At 32.4% G+C, this 20,722-nt stretch overlaps 1 long non-coding RNA gene across 1 annotated transcript; it reads left to right on the forward strand.

The window, feature by feature from the left end:
- Window positions 1-8,509: 8,509 nt before the first annotated feature.
- Window positions 8,510-11,663, forward strand: LOC104092873 (uncharacterized). The gene is made up of 6 exons (XR_685515.4): window positions 8,510-8,645; window positions 9,278-9,360; window positions 9,703-9,775; window positions 9,857-10,128; window positions 10,249-10,343; window positions 11,448-11,663. It is a non-coding gene; the product is annotated as an uncharacterized lncRNA (long non-coding RNA).
- Window positions 11,664-20,722: the final 9,059 nt, after the last annotated feature.

Here is a 20,722-nt window from a genome sequence, read left to right on the forward strand (position 1 = left end):
AAACTTGCAATATTATTAAAAAAAAAGAAGAAGTAAAGTGCGAGATAGAATTTTTATATAAATAGGTAGGGAAAAGGATAAAATAGAATTATTTAATAATAAGGAAAGGCGAGATGAGAAAAGAAAAAAAAAAGTAACAATACTACCACACCAAATCGATCGTTCCATAAGGTGATATTTTTCATCATTATATAGCGACGGATTTAACGATACGATATAATAAAATTTAAGTAACAATCAAAACAAATATTATATTTAAAATAACAATACGATACAATAGAACCGGTAACAACCATCCAAACAAGTTGTCAGTGGTAACGGGAATACGATGTCAACCTTACTCCAATCATTTTAGATTAAAAAAATATTACGCATAAGAAATAGTCAAATAAGGTAGCACCTATTGTCACAAAAGAGAGTTTGTATATGAGTCTGTTCTTTCTTTAAATCTACTATAAAGGTGCTAAATTTGCTCTTAAAATATGAGCACTTTTTATCTGCCTTCATATCCAAATTTATCTTTCAGCTTTATTTAATAAGAGTACAGGTAACAAACAATACTCGAAACTTGTATCTTTAGCAAATTTATAGCATGTTTGATCAAGTTTCTAAATTCAACTTATTTTTAAAGTGATTTTTTAAAAAGTTCTTTTTTAAAAAAAATATTTTTTTGTAAAGAGTAGTTTATGTTTGGAATATTAATTAGTGTTTGGCCAAACATTTAGAAAGTATTTTAAGTGCATTTTTCTCAAGATGCTTTTCGAAAAATGCTTTTGAGGAGAAGCTGTCTTTTCTACTTCTCATAAACTGCTTCTACTTCTACTCAAAAGTACGTTTTTCCTTCTAATTAAATCTTAGACAAACACCTAACTTAAGGGGGGGAATATTTTGATCCAAAAAAAAAAATATTTTGACAAAAAGAACCTTAGCCAAATATGCTATTAGACTAAAGAATACTTGGAGTAGTAACAATACAAATCATACTAGTGATTAACATGGCATACTAGTGAAAAAATTAGTAATTATTCCAACTAATTAATTACGTCAATTCCAATAATCTCTGGTTACTCGATCATTTTAATTTGCTACGTCTAAATTCTAATTAGCAAACATGTACGCTCTATGCACGCATAAAAGCAATAAATGGTTTAGAAAGTAAAGATATTTTCTTGTTAAACATGTGAAGGATATGCAAATCCGAAATCAAAAATGGATTTGCTCTAAAGTCTAAACTAGTAACAATACAAAAACAAATTGCACAAAATATGACACTTTTTTGGGCGATCTTTTAGCTTTTGACCTTCGCTAGGTCCATGGGCAGAATTTTAAGGAACCAATTCTCTACTGGATTTTGGCTACAACTAAAGAGATGGAGATTCCATTTTATTTCACGTTTCCTGAATTTTAATTATTTAGTGAAATTTTATATCGTCACTTAATTATTTAGTTACTACAAAAAATATGTCACAAGTCAAATTTCAATCAATAATTTATTTTCTGTTTCATATCACCATACTACAAGAAATAAGCTAATTTGTGGCGACTAATTTGTGGGGGTTATAAGACCCCCACTATAACGTCATTTTATGGCATTTTTTTCAACCCCTACAATATAGTTCTTTTTGTGGCAATTTTATTATAGGGGTTTGTGATAACCTCCGCAAATCGTATTAACTTGTGGAGGTTTATAAATCACCGCAATTCAATATAATCTGTAGCAGTTAATAATTTTTAATTTATTTATTTATCTCACCTTATATTTTGTATAAGAAAGTTGCATAAAAGTGAAGGAGGTTGACCAAAATGAACAATTTGATATAATGTACGACTATTTCTAACCTCAATATAAATTGAGTCATTTTCCCAACTCTATTTGTTCAACTATGTTTTGATTACAGTTAATTGAAAAGCTCTTAATTAAATATGCCGTTATTATATCTTATTTTTTCTTGAATAAGATTACAAAATTAGGTTCTTGTTGAACAATGTCACCTTTGAGTAATAATTAATAGATAAATCGCACTAACTTAAAAGAGGGGTTAGATATGACGAAGCTTTGGCACGTTTGATGAGAGTCGTTTGAATTGCTAGCTAGAGTTAATTTGAGAGAATAATTGTAAAAATTACTGCTTTTGATCGAGAGATAATTACGTTATGAGAGAATTCACGATCAATAAAGAATAGTTCAGCAAAATTATAGGAAACATGTTAGACGCTTATTGAAAGATACCTTTATTTACTTAGTTACTTATTTTATTGCTTTAACATTTGTTAACCAATAGCTTAAATACAAATTACAATTTTTATAACTCGAAAATTACTTGAACATATTTTCTTAGTTATATTAAATAGTTATAGGTAAGCGTCATTTCTCGGTGGATTCGACTCCAGACTCTTTAGTCGGATATTTCTGGCAATTTTTATTATTTTTTTAGGATTAAAATTGGACGTGATGAATGCACTTGAATGTCTTTAATTTTTTTGTATAGTAGGACTTTTGAATTTAAACAAATAATATTTGTAATTTTACAACTTTGTTACGTTTTATCTAGTCATGGATATTTAGCATTTTGAATATTAAATGAAATATTTTTATGAGTTGTTGTGAGTTTGTTCTATATTTTAATTTATTATTTGTTAGTATTTTTTTGTTAGTAATTTAGTTATATTTTCCAATTTTTAAATTTAAATAGTAAAAAGGAAATGAAAGAGAAAAATAGAGAAAAGAAAGATATTAAAAGACGATATCAGCCACCATCTTTATAGGTTTTAATCTGCACATTGGGGGTAATTTGGATATTAGACTCAAATTTATGGAACCGGATAAAATTCCCTCTGTTATGAAATAAAAGCAACTTAGTAAAACATGAACAAGACATGTTGTTATGAAATAAAAGCAATTTAGTAAAACATGAACAAAAAATGGAGATAGAGAGAAGGAAGAGATTTTCTTCTTCAATTGTGTGTATTTTCCTATATATTACAAGGCCTTTATATAGGCATGAAAAGTGAAGAAAAATATGTCATTAAGCATAGAAATATGCCATTGAATATGTTATTAAGCATTTGAGAAGATCATGGAGGAAGAGTAGACATCCACCATAATTTGATTTTTCTTATAACACTTCCCCTTGGATGTCCATAGATAATGTGCCTCGTTAAAACCTTGTTAGGTAAAAACCCTATGGGAAAAAAATCCTAGTAAAGGAAAAAGAGTACACATGTTTAGAAATACGCCTTTTGGTTGCCTCGTTAAAAATCTTGCAAGGAAAATCCAGTGGGACAAAATCTTGTAAGAAAAAAAGAGTACAACGCGTATTAACTCCCCTGATGAGAGCATCAATTCACATCCTTGAGCCTTCGCATCCCAATCTTGTACAATAGTTTCTTGAAGGTTGACGTCGGTAGAGATTTAGTGAACAAATCAGCCATATTATCACTTGAACGGATCTGTTGCACATTGATATCACCATTCTTTTTGAAGATCATGTGTGAAAAATAACTTTGGTGAAATGTGCTTTGTCCTATCCCCTTTTATGAATCCTCCCTTTAACTGGGCTATGCATGCTGCATTGTTTTCATACAAAATTGTGGGTAATTTGTCACACTTCAAACCACATTTGTCTCGAATAAGGTGTATTATAGACCTCAACCATACACATTCTCGACTTCCTTCATGAATAACAATTATCTCAGCATGATTAGATGAAGTACCCACGATTGATTGCTTAGTCGATCGCCAAGATATAGCAGTGCCTCCATATGTAAACACATAGCCTGTTTGAGATCGAACCTTTTGTGGGTCATATAAATACCCAACATCGGCATAACCAACAAGATCAGGACTGTAATAATTGCCATAAAATAATTCCATACCGGTAGTCCCTTTTAGATACTGCAATATATGTTTGATTCTATTCCAATGTCTCCTTGTAGGAGAAGAGCTATATCTTGTTAAGACATTAACTGAAAAAGTTATGTCAGACCTTGTAATGTTAGAAAGATACATTAGTGCACCAATTATACTAAGATATGGATTGTCTGGACCAATAAGCTCTTCATTATTTTCATGAGGTCGGAATGGATGTGCTTTATCCATATAAAATCGCTTTAAAATCATTTTAGCGTATGTTGATTGATGGACAAAAATTTCATCTTTCATATACTCAATTTGTAGACCAAGACAAAATTTTATCTTTCCAAGATCTTTTATTTCAAATTCTTTCTTTAAATAGTCTACTGCTTTAGGAAGCTCCCTAGGAGTTCCAATGATATTTAAATCATCAACATACACGGTGATTATAACAAATTTAGATCCAGATCTTTTTATAAAGATACAAGGACAAATTGAATCATTCTTGTACCCTTCTTTCAACAGGTACTCACTCAGGCGATTATACCACATGCGCCCTGATTGTTTCAATCCGTATAAGGATTTTTTTTTTTTGAAGCTTTATTTAATAAATTTTTTTTTGAAAACCTTAATATGCTTCAGAACAATTTAAATCCTTCAATGATTTCCATTATACGCATATCACATTTTTTGTTCTATTGCCAGATTAAAACCTGAAATGGCGACATCCACCACATGAGAACATGTCTCTATATAATCAATGCCAAGATATTTACAAATCTTCTTGTGACACAAGTCGTCTTTATTTCTATCGACTTGACCCTTGTTTTCCCGCACAAGAACACATTTATACCTCCACTGGCTTTATACTTTCAGGTGTTGGGACTATCCGTCCAACTTCATATTTTTCACGTGAAATCAATTTTCAATGCGTATTTTTTATTTGGCCAATCATTTATTTGTCCAAATTTCATGACAGATTTGAGCTCAAGTTCCTCGTCAATATTAATAATATTGAGCGCTACATTATATTAACAATATCGTCGATGATCATTTTATATCGGTTTTACTATTACCCAATAAAGACATAATTTATTGAGATCTCTTTATTGTATTATTTTCAGGTACCTGAACCTCTCCCATGAGGTCTTATGAAGTGTTATGTGGTGGTGCTCTTCTAGTGCACTTGCCTCCTTATTATGACTATCTTGAACATTTGCTCCTCTCCTTCTTCAAGGAGTTTTATCTTTGGAACCGATTAGTCTATTATGCTTTATGCATGTCATGGACTCTATTCATTATGAACTTTATTTTATTTGGAACATTAGTAGCTGAATATGATATTTAGCTTTGGGTCAGCAAATATGCCTGGCAATATTTTGCAAATGAATTATCATTTGAACTTCAAGTTCACATTTTGTCGTACGAGGATCTCGATGTACTCGTAATAATTTATTACATGCATTACTTTTTCAGCTGCCCATTTTCTCCTCCTATTGTTGGAATCACCAACACATATTCTTAGCCTTATTTGGGGATCCATCTTTGTGCATTGTGGTGGAACAATTAAATCATATAGCACATTCATATTTCTAGATGGAAATTATTTGGTTCCTGACCCTGAACCGATTGTGATAGGGAGAACTTATCATAACTTGGCTAGATGCGTACAAGTGCTATTGTATATTAAATAATACATCATATATCAAATTTTATTTTGGCAATTTTGTTCTCATAACCAATGGTTTAGATATAATTGGAGGCATACAATTTCTGCTAAACCAACTTGGGTTTAAACCAGTATTATCAAGATAAATCATCATAATTTATATTCTGGAACTGTGCTCTAATAATTTGAGCAATCAATCTTGCAAAAGACAAACTACAAGTTGATAACAAATGCACATGTGACCATAGAATAGATGCATCTATTAAAATCATATAATAGTAAACGGTCCACGTGGAAGGTGATTGGGCTCATATATTTATCACCTTTTATTCGTTCCAGAAATCAAGGGATTCAATCCCAACCTTAACTGGTATATCATGAGAATAAGCAGCACAGAAAAATTCTTGAAGAATCTTATATTTCTTCAATATATGCCAATGTAATTATCAATTAATTTTTCACATCATAATTGAATCGAGATGGTCAATCGATCATGCCAACTAATATTTGTTTCAGTAAACCTCTAGTTTGCTTGTGACATATGATTCCATCATCATGCTTATATTTGTGTAGTACAAATAGAAAGAAAATCGGGTAATCTTTTATATTTACCCGTTATGATTATAGAAATATGAAGATATTTAATATTTCATTCATTTATAGTCTCAAAATGCTAACCACTTTGACTTGTACATTTGAAACTCAAAAAGTTTCTTTTGAGACTTTACAATATCAATGTTGTGAATAATTTTATTCATCCGGATAGTAACAAATTAATTTTTCCGGAGCTCTTAACAACTTTTGTACTACAAGATCTTTTGTCACACCATTCATATGGTAAATGTCTCCTTTACGGAGAAACTTATAACTTAATAAATTGTCATGGTTAAAATCATCATAAGCAAAATCACTTCTTGCTTTAATTTTACCTTTAATAACCTTTTATAAGGCATACCAAAATATGTTTTGGCGTATCACATGTACGCGACCAATGACATATTCATGTAACCATACAATAATATTTATTCTCTTTATTTCACTCAAACCTTCCTCAGAGGTGAGTTGCGTGGTATTCATCTAATCATGCATTGCAAGTCTTTATTCATTACTTTTATCATATATAGCCACATTCACCTTTAGGAATGAGTCTGCATTCTTAATGCTTATCACAAGTCACATTCTCTTTGGATCATAATCAACGCCGTGCTTTATTATTTTTCATATCAATTTGATGGTAAACATTGCCTTCACATTTTGAAGGACTATTTTGAGAACCCTTATTGTTCTCCTTTTATAATCATAGTGATAATTATTATTATTTTGATATTTGGAACGCCAACGTTCATTATTCAACCACTTGTCTTCATTTAGACTTGTTATGCGTCACTACCACATTCACTTCAAGAATGGAGCAAATCAAGTGGGGCAATATTCATGCCTTTTCATGAAAAATATATTATTTTTCTTTAGTCATTATTATATCATCAATATGGTATAGTGGGACTCAAACCTAATATCTTGCCAATATAAAGGCATGTTAGGCCATAATGAATTGTGACTCAAACTCAACTCTTATCATCATAGAGCATCAAGACTTGATCCTGATGTCTTACCCTCATGGTTCATTATGACTTGAACTCATTGAAGTTGATATCATTAATAGCAAAGGACAAAAATAATTTCAAATACGAAAGAAATGCTTACTTTTTGAGTTAAACTCTTCATAATGTCATTTGGATATAATTCTCAATAATAGACTTTTCGTTTACTCAAATCAGCTAAGTAATTAATGTCAAACAAATATATGAAAATACAAAATAATATTAAAAATTCACATGTGGTCTTTGCTGCAATAAGCTTACTTCAAGATGAAAGTGATATGACCAAAATATTAAAGAAAAATGATGTATCAAATAGAATAATATAGTACTACTAGCTACCATATATTTTTGTGGAAACTAAGTATTATGCTCTCTAGAAAAACAAAGAAATATAGCAGAACCTTTAGGTTAATCAGGGAATCAAAAAAAAATTAGGGGACAAATCTACGTCTACTATCTACTACTATATGCTTTCCATATAGAAATGATTTAACGTGTTAATTTGATAAGAACTATCACAAATAAAAAATTTGGTGTAGTACATACTTCTTGTACTAATATTTTATCTTATTAAAATAAAATAGTTACGAGTATTATTATTATTATTATTATTATTATTATTATTATTATTATTATTATATTTTAATAGCATGAATCATTAAAATAGTAAAAAATAATTTTCTACTTATCCTACTCAATCCACAAATAAATTTTACTAAATATTAAAGCTAATTTTGATATAAGAAGACAACAGTACTCTAATCAAATATATATGGAACACAAGTGTTAGGAATTCTTTTTCCTTTCTAACCATGTAGGCATAAAAAAATAATTGAAGCTAAGTGTCACACATATATGCAGATTAAGATTTTTGGTTTGATTATCATGTTGTCATATTGCATATAAGTGTAAACTCAAAGCTAGACATGAATTATCAAACATATGCTGACATAAGAATTAAAAAGTAAAGCTTACTGGACCGAAAAGAAATTTGACTAACTCCGGTTGAAAGAAGATAAAATTCGATTAAAGCACATAATCTGAGTTGGTTAGAGCATTGTGCTGATAACGTGTTATGAAATAAAAGCAACTTAGTAAAACATGAACAAGACATGTTGTTATGAAATAAAAGCAATTTAGTAAAATATGAACAAAAAATGGAGATAGAGAGAAAGAAGAGATTTTCTTCTTCAATTGTGTGTATTTTCCTATCTATTACAAGACCTTTATACAGGCATGAAAAGTGAAGAAAAATATATCATTAAATATGTCATTAAGCATAAAAATATGCCATTGAATATGTCATTAAGCAGATCATGGAGGAAGAGTAGACATTCACCATAATTTGATTTTTCTTATAACAACTTCACTTTTCCCCCCTTTTTTCCAAAGCGTACAATTAGATCCCTCTATCCAACTCAGAAATTAGGGCTTAATTTCCTTTCTTCTTCATAGCAGGGCTCAATTCCCTCTCGTCATCATCATCTCTACAAAATAATTTCGCGCAATCCGAACAATAAAGGTCTGTACTTTATCATACTCTTCTTTGCTCTAAATCGTCTTTATTTACTTTCTAATGTAGAGTTCGTACCCGAAATTATTTACGATATGCCTTTAGAATTTGGATTAAAGTATTATTACAAGTACTGGGTTATATTTTGGTTCAATTGTTATGTGGGTTCCTCTGTTTTCGAGGTTCGATCGCAAATCTTATGCTTTTAAGAGTCGTTGTTGTGGAGGAAATGAGTGCGGGCTTTTGAAAAGAAGGATCTCTACTGAGAGGTTGTATATTTGTAGTAGGTAGTATTTGGAAGATCTTTTATCTTTAAGGATGATTGGAGTTGTCTGTATTTTTGTTATTAGATGGATTATGTGCTTAGGATCGTGAAGTGCCCGGTACAACGCTATGCATTTTTTCTATTTCGTGTTATTCCCCTTTTATGGGGTTTGATGATTATATTCTTTGGATCTTGGATGACTAATTTTATGCATTGCATGAAGCTTTTCAAGTAAATACTTTGCAACATCTGAGAATATTTTGTTCTTTAATTAGTCTAAAAGGACATCTAATGGGTTATGTTGTATGTATGCAACTACTGCATTCTTGTTTATGAAATATGAGTACAATTACATGAAGTTTTATACCACGTGCAGGTTGTTGTATATAATTATCCACTGAATCAAAGGGTATTCTAAAGCAATGGATCAATCATCCAGGATTTGAGCTAATCACCATGGTAAATCATTCCTTGCAGTTTGTTTACATGTACAAATGTGTTTGGACTTTGTTTATCCAGAACTATTTTTATAGTACTTTTTAGCAATTTATCTATGAATTAATTACTGGTGCAACTTGGCGGTCACTCTTATCCTTTGACGGACAAGTTGTTTCTATCCTTGTGCAATAAGGGCTCTATCAGTGCAGGCTTTTCTGCCATGCTCTTCAATGTTGCTTTAGATAGTTGAATTTAATAACAGGAAATCATGTATGTAATTACAGGAAATCAAATTTTAATGATTCTTATTTTATTGGTCAATAATTTTTTTGTTGTGCCTTGCATTTTGTTTATAATGTCAAGGTGATGCACAACATCGCAAGATAAATCCTCCACCAGTGCAAAGGTTTGGTGGGTTGTATGATAGCATTGAGGAGTAAGTTATGTTTCTTAACTTTTTTCGCTAGACATTCTTTTTAGAGAAAACTTAATTTATATAACATACTTTTTATTATAGGAAGCTACAACCATTGAAGAATATTTGCAGCATTGAATCCAGTTGGATTGAAACAAAAAAATGGCAGCCTTCAGAACAAATGATTGTATACTTCTCTGTCATTCTTAACTGTTGAGTGAAATCCATTTCGGTTCTATTGCTATGTTGGAAAAGACAGAAGATGAGAAAGACAGGGGAATTCACTATTTCACTATGTCCTGAATAGTAAGAGCGATGGGTAAAAGCCAATGGCTGGCACTCATTTAAAGTTAAAATATGCAGTTGCTTTTGAGGTGAATTCTGCTGAACTACTTAATTAGAGTTAATGATTTTGTTTTAGCTTGAAGTTTATACTTACCATTTCACAGAGAATGAATTTTTGGAAAGTGATGTACTTCTATGGTGTTACACAGGGTGCTAAAAAATAGTACACAAACCATCTGCGCCTTTCCTCGTGAGACATCAAGCAAGACTGGATCATATTTTGGAGTTATTTTATGGAGAACTGGTAAAAGTTATCTTTTATCGTATGTTATAAATTTGACATTGAAATGTGTTGATGCATCTTGCCAATTAATTTAAGGTTATATAAAGTGTCATCTAATCCTATTTACTAGGATGTAACTTTCTGTCACTTGATGTTTTTGCCCTTTTCCAAAGATTTTCATAAATTCCAGAGTAAGGTCGGAAGAAACTGTGCTGGAGCATGTAAGTTAAAAGGACTTCTTAAAGTTTTTGATCAGTAGTTTGTCTCTTACATGTATTATGTAATTGTAGCTTCTTAAGGAATTTCTAATCCTCAATTCAGATTATCTTATAGAAATATAGTTTGCAGGCAAAGTTTTTTAGCACCCACCAAACAGAACAGATGCTTCTTGTCAAAATTTTATTATTAGGTGATTCTTTTTTATAGTAACAGATTCCCTTCATCTTATGTTTGTTTCATAAGCTATTTCAGGGTGAACATCAGTATTTATCCATTGTATAATTATAGAAACATATTATAAGTATATTATATTAGGCATAAAGTTGTTGACATATACATGAAGATGTCAACATCAGTGGCGGACCCAAGTGGTGGCTAGCGGGTTCAACTGAACCCGCTTCACAAAAAATAATACTGTGTATATGTATAAATTAGGATTAAAACGATGTAAATTTTACATAAATATTTTATTTGAACCCACTTGACAGCTACTATTTTACGACTAAATTTATATACTTCTAAGATTGAACCCGCTTGCACAAAATCCTGGGTCCGCCACTGATCAACATGACTTATTATGAAAAGTAGACAAGGTCAGACGGTCTAGATATCTTATAGATAGTTTTGACTTTGAAGAAGGTCATCGCTTTGATTCTTTAGCGTGTACTGGTTTATAGGATTGATGTTGAATCATTGACATCTGTATGTTTGAATATTTAGTCCTCTTCTGAGCTCCATTCACAGTGCATAATTGTTCTGGAACAAAGTGCTCTGAATGGGTAGACTTATGTGGCATGATTTGTAACTTTTGATAAATTTAGCAGCACATTACTGACTAATTCAAACTTAATGATTACTTTTTACCATTCAAAATTTTTGCTAACATTTATTTGTCATCATTTGTAGGTGGATCAAATAAGCTAAAGCGTATATTGAAGCAGTGAGGGTGATATTTAGACTCGTGGGATTGTTGATGAAACATTAGTTTGTTTAGATACTTTGGAATTTTTGTTTTGTTTTGCAACTTCTAATTAATGTGCGAACCTATGTATGTTACTCTCTGGATATTCTGGATGATGCTTTTGTTTATGAATAATAGTATCCTTTCGTGATTTATATAAATTTTAGCGCATTAGTTTTTGTTTAGATAAATAATTAACAACTAAATAAAAGGGTGCATCTTTAGTTCAATAACCGTTGCAATAGCCCCCATTAAATCCAATAAACCGTTGCAATAGGTCTATTTTATTCTCTATTGGAACGGTTTTGGGACTGTTGCAATAGGTCTATTTTCTAGTAGTTTAATACCCCACAAATTTATTTTTTTAAAATATCGAGATCATATTGTTGAGGTTTTAAATTGTCACAAATTGATTTTAAAACCGTCACAAACATTTGTGACGGTTGTCGTGGAGGTTTTAAAAAATTGTCGCAAATATGCTCGTGGCGAACGTAACTGTGGCGTTTTTCAAAACCGCCGCAATTCAAGTTGTGGGGGTTGAAAAACGCCACAAATTAACAAAATAACCCCCACAAATTAAGCCTTTTCTTGTAGCACGCCCCGATGATAAATAGAGCTTGCCTAAGAAGCTTCTGGAGCTTTGGATTCCCTAGTAAAAAGGTTTTGATATTTTCTCGCTATTTCTTTCTCTATTATTTTATTCACCAATTCACAAAAAACATCTTTTGCACATTAAGAAAGTAGTTCTATATATATTAGCATCCATGTATATATGGAGGAGCCAAAATCAAGATCGATTATGCCAACAAAATATCGAAAAATTTAATGAATGAAAGTATTAAGATATTCAATTATATGTTTGATCTTTTCTTTGCAATGCTTAGAGATTTATAAGTTGCATTCTTAATTGCGATTAAGAGAATTACATGTCTCAATTAGTTTGCGATTTTTAAGTCTCATTTACTTATAAATCGCATTTTATTGATTGTGATTTATAAATTGCATTTATCGATGCGTCGATTTATAAGTTGTATTTATTGATTACGATTTATTTTAACTCGATTGCCAAAATCAATTTATGCTATTTACTTGCCGAATGTGATGTAAAGTAGCATAGCGAATGCCATTTATGAATAACAAAACTGGACTGAAGTGCAATATTCTTATCAGCTGCGAGCGATGATACTCTCAACTCTGTGTGTATTGTGAATCTATAAAGAGTCTGTATCAAACATTTATTGATCATAAATTATGCCTCAATTGTTGGTCCAAGTTCTCACTTTATCAATCTCGAAAACTGATGCACCCTAAGCTTTAACAACCTTTATAACAGCTATGTGTGAACCCTGAATTTATCAGACCAACTATCTGCAACTCAACCTAATGATAGAGAACCCTTTACCAAGTTATTTGCCTTTTTCACGGATAAGAACAACTATAACACTTATATTGAGGAATGTACTGATACAGGGCAAAGTAGTTAGTGGTAGTTAGTTTGTTATTTAAATCATAGTTAGCTAACTAGGGTCATAATAGTAATTATGATTGAGTTAGAAGTCAGTTAGTATAAATAGTAGTTATTCGGTTAGTTGTGTACGGTTGGATTTCATTTTTTCAATGGAACTGTCACACCCATTTTCTACCCCCAAAAAGATATTGTGTTTTATGAATTTTTGTGGGTTAAAGGGTTTTTCCAATTAAAGTGACAAACTTGAGTAGGGATTATCTTATTTACAAAGTCGCCATTTGGAATTGATTTTTGGGTGTTCCAAGTCACCTTTTATTTGAATCCCTAGTCAAAGGAAGGTTTGACTCTATTATTATTGGTCTGCGAAAATAAAGTCCAGATAAAGAGTTTTGTTGACCGGGAAGAAGGTGTAAGGCATTCTCCGAGTCCCGTGGTTCTAGCACGGTCACTTTATTGACTACATTTGGCTTATATCATTTTTGGATAAACTGTATTTTATTGGTTTTCATGTTTTACCTATGTCCACTTTCATTGCTTGATTATTATTGAAGGATAAAATTACATTATAAATAACATTATAATTTTATTATGACTTTGCACTTAAGGTCAAGTTACACAAGCGTGCACTCGAATTTGGAATTACGTACCATGATTATGCCACGGAAACCGTACCCATAGTCACGATAATTTATTATTGGCCACACCTAAAGCACACTACGTTATTCAAAGTTGTTTAATTATTTGTTAAGTTTGGGATTATTGTGAGGCTCAAAGGTTACGGAGTAGAATTACGAAAAAGGTAAGATTGATTATTAAAGATTACTAGAGGTATCAATTATGCCGGGTATAGGTCTGATAATGTGACAAGAAAATAAATCCTACTTATTCATTCTACTTTATCTATACTTAAGAAAATTAATGGAATAAAGTGAAGGCTTGCTAAACTCCAACATGATCTCTACCAAATCAAACAATAGCTCATTTGACTTTTTTAATTCATGATTAATACTCACACTTAACATAAAGCCATAGGAACCTCACTTGACAAGAGTAACTATTAAACAAGATATGCACTTAGTAAAAGATTGATTCAAAACACAGTATCATTTGTCGTTGATGAAGCAGAGAGCAATAAATCACTCAGACTTTCACATTGATTCAACAGTTAAACACACCACATAATCACACCGATAATCCAAAACATGAAACTTTAATAGAAATACTGATAAGAGCATGGAAACGGACCTTGAACATGCAACGGTTTTCAAATATATTGATACGAAAAAAATCTTCTACTCGTACATAATCTTGTTCAAAGTGAAGAGATCCAGAAACAAAAACGAGACCTTCGTCGTCAACTCGTAACTAACCGTACGCCGGAACCTCGAACCAAGACTTCGTCGGGGACTTTTCCCGGACTGTTTTCACTTAGATTTTAGCGACCAAGAGTGGATTTTTCCTGCTGGTTTTGTGATGTTTGCGAGCTAGTTTTTGGAGAGAGAATCACTGTATTTTTGCGGCAGTTTTGAAGCTGAAAATTGGCGTTAATGGAGGTAGGTTTTGCAGCTATTTTGTGACATTTTTGGGCAGCTTTTGCTGTATTTTCGGGCTGCTTTTTGCTGGAATTCAGGGTGAGATTCGTTGTTATTTTTTGCTATGTTTTGGGGGTAGTTTCAGTTGGTTTTTGTAGCTAAAAGAGTGCTGGATTTTAAGGATAGTTTAAGGCTGATTTGGAGGTGGGTGTTAATGGAGGTTTTGTGTGTTTTGTGCTGGGGAAGAAGGAGGTAATCCCCTCTTCTTCTTCTTCTTCTTCTTCTTTTTGTGTGTGTACATATAATAAGAAAATATGAGAGGAGGAGTGTTGAAAATGAACCATGGGGCAAGGACATAAATAGTGTAGTAGGTGAGTGATGGAACAAGGGAATAGTAAAAGGGGAATGAGATGTGATACGTGAATAGTGTAGTAGGTGGGTGATGAGACAAAGAAATAGTGTAGGGAAGGTAGGAAGTAATTTTATTATATTTGGTCCGTGATTCAAATAAATTCTTTCGCCCTCTATGTAATAGACTTTGTTAAAAATATTACATATTCTCTAATAAAGCCTACTAATAAAAATAGAATAAAAGTTAAAATATCAAAATTAAACTTCAAACTATTTAAATACTATAACAAAGTGATGAAAATTTTAAATATAGTCGAAAATTAGGTGCTCACAACATGCCCCTTTTTGCTTGGAAATATGAAGTGTTTTCAGGCAAAGAAAGATGAGCGATATGACTAATTTTTGTCCATACCATTATTCAAAAGGGAAGAGAGAAAAGAGTGCATCCGAGTCATGGTTTTGGACGACCTACATATCCCGAATTATAAGGGAATCACGTTGCGTGTAGTTCAAGGAAAAGGAATGGAATTTTGAGTTGGAGAGTCGAGTGAGGTTCCATCGAGACTCTGGCCTATAGTCATGTTATTACATCAAAATCAAAAGAGAATAAACAAGCCTATCAGCTATGAGTTACAAGATTCATATCTATAAGTTTTCTAAAAGTTGATCTTAAGTCTTGACTGGTTATTCACGCAAACTCTGATCTGAACCTTGATGTTTGCTCGCTGCATGTGCCAGTTCATTCTTCTACGGCCTCTTCTGATAACGGGAAATGAAATACTCGTGACTTCAGTTATGTCTTGAGTAGTTCACATCTTTTCATCCACTTCTGCATTCTGGATTCACTTCTTTTGTTTTCTTTCCTTTATTTTGGATTGAGATTTCTTTTATCGGTCATCTCGAACCTATGCCTCGAGGTAAAACCTGCTCAGACACCAAAACAAACAAACAAACGAAATTTTTCTGCCCCAGTTTTTACTAGAAAAATTTCGTGAGTTATTTATAACAAAACTCTATACTACTTCATTATTGAAAGCAATAAAAAGTCAGGATTGGTGTACCCTAGGAAAACATGATTCTTTGGGAAAGGTGTGCCCTGATTGTCTAAATGGTGCCTCGACTAAGGATTGGTGTACCTTATGTTGGAAAAATGTGATAGGGAATAGTGTACCCTGATACTGATAAGGAGACTAAGGAGTGAAGACCCTATGTCTAAAAAATAAAAATCAACTAAGGAGTGGAGACCCCCTATGTCGGAAAACACAGTTAGGGATTGGTGTACCCTGATACTGGTGAGAAAAAGTAACCAGGGGTTGGTACCCTGTATTACGAAAAAGGAATGTAATCAGGGATTGGTACCTTGTATTACTGAAATAAAATGTAACCAGAGGTTGGTGCCCTGTATTACTGAAGAGGAAATGTAATCAGGGATTGGTACCTTGTATTACTGAAATGAAATGTAACCAGGGGTTGGCGCCATGTATTACTGAAAAGGAAATGTAACTAGGGGTTGGCACCCTGTATTACTGAAACAATGCTGAATCCCCTTGGGGAAAAGATTCTACCCGGGTTAAGCTACGTAAAACAACCTAAGCGAAGAGTAATTCTACTGGGAAAAATGAGCTGGATCCCCCTAGGCAAAAAGGTTCTACTTGGGTTAAGTTACGAAAAACAACCTGAGCGAAGAGTACTTCTACCCGAATCCTTTGCCACCATTACTCGCGCCTCACATTTCCTTTCAAAAGGTCTTTCAACACGTGGTTGCACAAAATCACAAGAATTAAACAAGAATGAGTTAATGGGTTAGGAAGTAAAGAAATTTTATTCTTGCTTACACTCTCTTTGGTTTTTATCACAAAACTAACTTTTCCCTCACCCTTAGCCTCTTTTCTCTCACTAAAGTTTTCTTCTTCTTCTTTACTCGAACCCTCTTGTTTTTCTCTCTCTACCTCAAAGACTTTTCTTATCTCATTGCCTTCTCTCTTTTCTTTTCCCTCAAGCTCACTCTTTTTCTCAATTGACATCCCATTCTCTTCACTCAATACAACCTCTCATTTTTCCTCTCTTGGGATGTCAACATGCACTCCCTTACTCCTCTCATTCTTTTCTCTCTCATATTTTTCCATATTCTCTTTAACAGTCTTTTCATCTTCATAAATTTGTGAGGGAGTCAAAGGTCCAAGAATAAGTTTTTTCCGTTAACCTCAAAAGAGTATCTATTATTTTCCATGTTATATGAAGCTCTTCTATAGGCATACCATGGCTTTCCCAATAAGATATGATAATTATTCATGGGAATCACATCACACCAGATCGCATCCTCATACCTTCCAATTGAGAATAGTAATAACCCTCTTTTATCTACCTTTATTCCTCTCAACAAGTAGAGTTCAATATGCTCAACACAAGGCAAGTTCAATTTTCCAACCATATAAGTGTTAATTGAGTTATAGCCAAACTCTTTGTCAATTCTAAGGGCACAAATCGCAGACATCACTTTAGCTCTTGTTTGAAAAATAATTTTACCATTATCTTCCTTCCATTCGGTATATTGTAAGTTTGACTTTTCAAATTGTTGAGTCATAGCTCGCCTCCTTTCACTATAACTACATGTTTGAAACATCTTGAACAAAGATTAGAAGATTATGTATCTCTCAAATTTGGTTTTTTCCTCTAATGTTCTCGCCTCTCTTGCCTTTTTCCACTCAAAGCAACTCTTGGCCGTTAATCTTTAGATTTATTAATAAACCTTACTAGTCACAACCCTTAGTGATAAGAATGTGGAGTTAGAAAAAGAAAAGGAAAGTGAAGGACCAAACCTTGGAAGAATAGGAATTGGTTATGTAGAAGAAAAAAAAAAGGAAAAAATTTAGGAAACCCAAAACTCACAAGAATAAGAAAAAAAATTACCTTAATCTTCAAGAACTAAGATTCCCTCTTCTTGTTTCCTTTCTTGACATGGAAACCAAATAACACTTGAATTCTACAAATAATTATGAGCCATAATGCTTTTCTTTGAGCTAATTTTCGTTTTTTTTTTTTTTTGTTTTATTTTGCTCAAGAACCTCCTAAGATTATCAAGTTTTAAATCTTGATTAGCCTATGCTCTGATACCACTTGATAACAACACGATAAGGGTCCAAGAATGACTAAAGAAAATAAAGAAACGTGCGGAAGCTAAAAAAAAAATAAAGAAACAAAAAAAACAACGAAAAATTAAAGATAGATTGAATTCAAGAAAGAGTTTCTTGAATTCAAGAAGTCTATTCTTGAAGTTGAATCCTAACAACAACAATTAGCTAACAAAGAACTAATCGCCTTTGGTAGAGAATTAAAAACAAGAGATAGATTGTGAAACCCGACCCTTTAAAATAACAAGAACAACAATAAGCCTAAACTTATCACCTTTCTTGAATACCTAGAAGTGATCTAAGATTTTGAAAGAGTTTAATCTTACCACTTTAAGTTGAGTCTTGAAGGTTGAAGAATAAATCCAAGAGTAGACATACACAAGAGTGCAAGAAAAATCTCACAAGTTTTATTGATAATAGTCTATAATAATCTAAAACCTAAAAACAAAGAAGACACCTCTTTATATAGAGAGGGGGTCACGAAATTTCTACCTAAAAATAAGAAAATAAAGTCCTAAACTACTTTGGACAACAAGTCCAAATATCTTAGGAAAAGGAAAAACACAAGAAAACAAAAACCAAGTCAATCTTGGAAAGTAACTCCAACAATCTTAGGAAAAGGAAAACATAACCTTAACTACCTTAGAAAGCAATAAATCTAGTTCCAAAATATATGGAAATAAGTTAAAACCAATCTTGGATAGAATCTTGAAAGTCCCAAATCAATCATGAATAGGATCTTGGAAATCTTGAAGACAACTTGCAAGCAACTTGGCACCAACTTGTACCCAACTTATATCACGCCTATTGAACCTTTCTTGGGCAGCAAGTAAGTCCTTTTTATGTTATAAAAACGTGACTTCATGTAGGACTTATTGGGCTGCAAGTTTGGACACATTTTTAGGTGCCAAATAGGTCCAATAGTGGCCTGATTTGGACTTTCTTCAGAGGATGTCTCTTGGGATCTAATTCACCTTTTCTTGAACATGAATTTGGACCATAAAATAATTATAATACCTAGACAACTCATATCCTTTATCCTTGAGCTCTCCATCCCAATTAACAACTTCTTTATTTGCACTTGAAGTCTAATGACCTTGTTTTGCAACTCTTTAGCTTGACATCTTGTTAAAGGCCCTCTTTGAGATTCCAAAGCTTCATTCTTGTCCTTGAATAGATTTGAGCTTGCTAGGATGCTATCATTCCCCTCTTCTTGAAGAAAATTCGTCTTCAAATTTCGACCTTGCAAGAAAATTTAGTCACGCACTAGTAAATGGCATCCACTAATTTGAAAAAATGGTAGGAATAAAACAAGATAGTGACCATGTGTCCACTTAACCCAATTAAGCCTAATAGGTGTAAATACTCCTTTATAAAGTATATGGACATCATCATCCCAATAAAATTTATGCCTACTTAGAGTTGTCCAATAAAAACCTCTCTTAGATGCACTATGTAATAAAATTTGCAATGCGATCTTGTCAATAAGGTAGTCCAAACATGTGCATGCCAAAGAAATTACAAAATATTGGTCATGCATCCATTTAACACAAGTATCTGTGCCACATGTATCAAATAAGACACTCTTATGATATAGCCAAGTATCAATTATAAATCCCATGGATTCTTCTACATGTAAGTTATTCAAAGAAGCACATAAATTCTCAGAAAGGTCAGAAAAACCCATAAATTCCAAAATACAAATTTCAATACATTCAAGCTCATGATAAAAACTTTCCCCAATAATATTCGCAACATCAATGGATTCTACATAATTGCTCAAACTGTCATAGAAAGAGTCATAGATATGTTCATGAAAGAGTATTTGATCACTAACGTCACAATAATCATGCATATCCTCTTTAATAGTAGCAAACACTTTTACAGGCTCACAATCAACATGCCTAGAGGAATGACTTCCCATCAAACAACAAAACTCACATTCTAGCAATTTATCACATGAAAACTCATTAGACACTTGAATAAGAGAAGAAAGAGCATTTAACTCATTAGCAAGCCTCTTCCCATAAATTTCATGCCTCTTTCCACCAAGTTGAAATGCATAATCATCTATGCCATACTCAATTTCAAAAGGAAGCAAATTACTCTTGCACTTTAACTTAGATATTACAGTTAATGACTTGATATGCATCAAAATATCATCATCCACAAAAATTATTAAGTCACCAACATAAGAAATAAGAGTATAGTTCATTACCTCCAAAAATACCTTAGGTGTTCTAGGAAGGCCAAGAATGTAAATGAACCAATTATACATATCATACTTGGACTTATTTACTAATGGAACAACATCACCTTGTATTTTTTTATGCAATGATTCCAGCTTAGCAATGGCTTTAGGAAACTCCATGTCATAAACCTGTAAATAAGAATTAAAATAGTCAAAAGGTTCAATAACAAAGAATTTAACCAAGCTTTTATCTTCTACCATCCAACAAGAATTAATTTCGCCTAATTCATGTTGGAATCCAATTGGATCCTTTGCCACCATTACTCGCGCCTCACCTTTCCTTTCAAAAGGTCTTTCAACACGTGGTTGCACAAAATCACAAGAACTAAAACAAGAATGAGTTAATGGGTTAGGAAGTAAAAAAATTTTATTCTTGCTTACACTCTCTTTGGTTTTTATCACAAAACTAACTTTTCCCTCACCCTTAGCCTCTTTTCTCTCACTAAAGTTTTCTTCTTCTTCTTTACTCGAACCCTCTTGTTTTTCT

Source organism: Nicotiana tomentosiformis, chromosome 4 (assembly GCF_000390325.3).
Source record: "Nicotiana tomentosiformis chromosome 4, ASM39032v3, whole genome shotgun sequence".
Lineage (NCBI taxonomy): Eukaryota > Viridiplantae > Streptophyta > Magnoliopsida > Solanales > Solanaceae > Nicotiana > Nicotiana tomentosiformis.